The sequence below is a fragment of the Rhea americana genome, unplaced genomic scaffold (assembly GCF_003343005.1).
Source record: "Rhea americana isolate MKP2758 unplaced genomic scaffold, rheAme1 scaffold_538, whole genome shotgun sequence".
NCBI lineage: Eukaryota > Metazoa > Chordata > Aves > Rheiformes > Rheidae > Rhea > Rhea americana.
In genome coordinates, this window is record NW_028186688.1 from 55,622 (window position 1) to 59,357 (window position 3,736).

General features: G+C 40.7%; 1 protein-coding gene and 1 long non-coding RNA gene across 5 annotated transcripts in view; one reads left to right on the plus strand and one right to left on the minus strand.

Moving 5' to 3' along the window:
- Nucleotides 1–805: 805 nt before the first annotated feature.
- On the minus strand, nucleotides 806–3,701 carry LOC146588144 (uncharacterized). Of its 2 annotated transcripts, none has more exons than XR_014897481.1 (3): nucleotides 3,223–3,701; nucleotides 2,280–2,336; nucleotides 806–1,749 (listed from the first exon to the last, which is right to left on the minus strand). It is a non-coding gene; the product is annotated as an uncharacterized LOC146588144 (long non-coding RNA). The 2 variants fall into 2 exon arrangements; XR_014897482.1 differs by having other exon boundaries at nucleotides 806–1,955.
- GATAD2A (GATA zinc finger domain containing 2A) overlaps nucleotides 3,491–3,736 on the plus strand; it is a 57,313-nt gene continuing 57,067 nt past the window's right edge. For all 3 annotated transcript variants that reach the window (XM_085318469.1, XM_085318473.1, XM_085318471.1), the window contains exon 1: nucleotides 3,491–3,509. The gene's annotated coding sequence lies outside the window, so the exon portion shown is untranslated. The remainder of the gene's footprint in view (nucleotides 3,510–3,736) is intronic.

Genomic DNA, 3,736 nt, shown 5'->3' on the forward strand with positions numbered 1-3,736 from the left:
TAGAGACAAGCTGAAGCCTGACTAGAACATGAGCTTCACATTATACATTTCAGCTTCAAATCCTTAAAAATTAAGTTGATAATTTATGTTGATTCTTGGTTCAGTACTACCAAAGATAAATACAATTGAATAAATATGAGTGATACAAAAGGTGGTCTCCTCTCCCCATACTGAGATCCCTACTACTTACTGTTTTAAAAGCAAGGCAGCAGGGCTTCTAGCATGAAAAGTTAATAGAGGTATTTTTAAAATGTCCGTATAAAAAGCAGTGATAACGTCAAAGATAGCGATGTAATAGAAGGAACTCTTGCAATTTTTAGAGAAATCCCATTTCTGTCAGTTCAGCAAATGGATAATTARGCACAAAACCAAACTATAATGTTGCCTATTATTTTTTTAAAAAATGTAAAATAATACTGCATATTGTCCAAGTAGTTAAAAGGTATATATTCCCCAAAAGGAATACATACAAACTACAGTTGCACTCACACTTGACTCTGAAGATTTTAAGTGTCGTTTTAAATAGGAAACAGGACTGTTTTAATAACATTTCAGTAACACTCTTTATCTGAAAAAGACATATATATAATCTATTTAAAATAGGGATCAGATACCCTTTTTAACTACTGTTTCAGATGTTTGGTTTGCATTGTTTGGAGTTAAGTATAGCCAGCTTTATTTTTTCTGAAAACAAGATACACATCTACAGAATTCCTCCTAAAATCTTAACAACTTTTGCAGTCTGATACATACAGGTATATTGATTTAGTTAGTGCTTTTTCTGTCCCTTCCCCCCCTCCCCCTTAATCTGTTGTGATTCCATAGAACTTTCCTCCTGAAAGCAGCTTAGGACTAGTTTCATTTCAGCAGTTTACATAAACGTGTTGCAAACAAATTACTTCATCTTATATATATATTTCTAGGAATACACAACTTTGGTATCAGTGTCTCTCTTGCTGATAGAGCCACCAATTTGCCACACTTGATTTATCATTGAAATAACATTAGCCTGTGACTTTGTTAAGCAGTTGTAATACTAATACACCTTCAAGGTGACTTCATTATTAGCAATCCCTTCGGATGCTATACCCTCACCTTCTCCCAGCAACATCTAGTAGCTGAAATTTGAACTTTGCCCCCAAAGAGAAGTCAGTCTTTATAATTTCTTCACTCCAGTTCAGCAGCCTGTCTTAAACCACACTCGCTTATTCCAAATTATTTACTAAATAATCATTTACTTTGCTGTTTTGAGTATGCTAGTGAAAGAAAATCATAAGAATTCTCTTCAGCTGATAGTAATATTTCTATGTATCATGTTTGAAGGACTGTTCCAGCAAAAACTCTAACTTTATGATAAGATGACTGGTTTGGTTTTCTAAGTTTACTTTTAATAGACTTATAACAGCTACAGACTACGGAAAACCAGCTAGGAATTAGGGCTATTCTATTTGAATTGAAAATAATTTTTGTTCAAAGTAAACGACAACATCTCCCATAAAATAGAACATGAGGTATCTTGGTTTGCAATGGAAAAAAAATGTCCTTGTTAGTCTCGTGAAAAGTGGGAGGGTAGAGCTGTACCAGGGTCCCCAGCAAGACGGAGTCCAAGGAGGTTTTCTGTTTGGTCTTGCTGCTGTGTTCCAGCTGTGGCAGCGGAGCACAAGCTAGCTCTGTTTCTGATGATGTGGCTTTTCTTCCTCTTGCCATCCATCTCATCTTTCTGCATCTCTTTGAGAGGGCACCTACAGCCTTTTGAAAGGAGATTGTTCATCATTTTTATGTTTAAAATGGGGGGGAGGGAGGCAAGGTTCTGGATGCTGTGTAACTGGAAGACAAAAAAATGCTGCAGACAAGTGAGATGCTATTGTGAGAAATCCTTTGTGTTTGAAAGTTGGGTGGAAATAAGTCAATATAACCCACAGAGGCAGAACAGAGTCCCCATCTTTTCACAGGACCTGTAAATTAATCATCAAAATTATGAAAGACAGTCCTAATCATTCTGCTTCTAAATCTCTTTCGATAAATATCACATTTGGAAATGTGTTGGCAGGGAATATKTACACACTGAGTCTGGCAGAATATTGATTTGGGGATAACTTTCTTTCCTAACGTCCCATGACATTCCTYCCATTTTTAAATTCATGCTTCACCTAGATTTTGGAAAATGTGTCAGAAATTTGAATGCAGAGCCAGAAACTTCATCCTCTTRGAGCAAAAGGAGGACCCTACAGTATGATATATAAGCCTGGTGAAAATTACTCAGCTTGAGATTAACTTACTTGATTTAGTGAATAAGATGTAATCAGACTGGTGTCTTAGGAGCCAATATACCGCATCTGAAAAATAAATGGAAAACTTGAGATCTTAAGGGCTACAGAAGACACGCTCATTGGCATTTGCCTGTTGCAGAAAGAAATATTTATGGAAAAGYTAGATGAATCAATGTCACTTTGATAATTTGGTAACTCTGAACAGGTTGACCTGGTCGTTCAGACACTGCAGCCCATMCGTAGACTAAGGCATGACTGCAGCCTGGTCAGAACAGTTAACGTCCCCAAGGAGTACCAGGGAGAGAAGTGTCCTTCTGTGAGCTGCCTCTGATAGAGGACGTGGAAAAGTGGTACTTAGTTGGAGACCAAACCAAAACTACATTAGTGTGTTAAAGGGGCTGGTAATAAAACAGTTTGGAATTTCTTCTGTTCTTTATCTACATTAATTCACCTGCTAGACTTAAGATCTGGGGAGCACACTTTGAGAAAGCCTTTCTAAACAATTTCTGTTAAAAAACATAGGGAGAAAATAGGAGTAATCCATAAATACGACTTCTCTTTCACGTCCCACAGAAATACCTCTAGCTATACCTTTAGCGCAGGGACGTTAGTGGGAATCCCAGTATTCCGGTGCATTGCTTAATGCACTTTGCATGTGATCAGCACATCGAGTCATGCTCATTGCGTACGCCATGACTAAGATTTGTTTCTGAATAATCGAAGACACTTAYTGCTGCTTTCTGCTACTTCCTAACCCACTGTGAATTGTGGATAGCAGTAGTAAAGCAATCTGGAGCTTTTTAGGTAGAAGAAAATAGCTATTTCTAGCATTGGCTGCTTACAGTAACAGTATATCTCTTCTAAATCTTCTATACATATGTAAATATGTATAAAACCTATATATATGTTTATATAAACTTAAATATGTGTGTAGGTATTTGGAGATGCCTACAAGTGTATTTTCCAATGATAACATCTTTCAGGAAGCAGTCTGCAGGAAACATAGTTCTTTTTCTTGTCCAGAGCTGGCAGGTTTTGGTGTGGTGGGCTTAGCCAGGGCGTATTCAATTAGCGCAGCATCTCAGTCCGTGTCCGCTAGCCCCCTTTCTGAACTCCGTCTGTAGGACAGCGCGCTGCGCGGCTCCGGGAAGCTCCGACCRCCTCTGTCAGACCGCTTTCTGCCTTCGAGATCCCAGAAACAAGTTGCGTGTGTGCCTTCCGGCTCCCGTCGCCAGCTCGGTAAGGCCTCTGCGCCGCGGCGGCCGCCTGTCCGAGCCGCGAGCCCCGTCCTCGGACCTGCGGCCCCCGCGGCAGCGGCAGCGCCGGGGAAGGCGCGCTGCCCTCCGCTTCCTTCCCCGGTGCCTGCCGGCGCTCGGGAAGGAAAGAGAGAAGGCGAGCCGAGAACAACTCGTGTCAGCGGCGGCGCCGGGCTGCAGCACCGCACCGCACCGCACCGCACCGCGGAC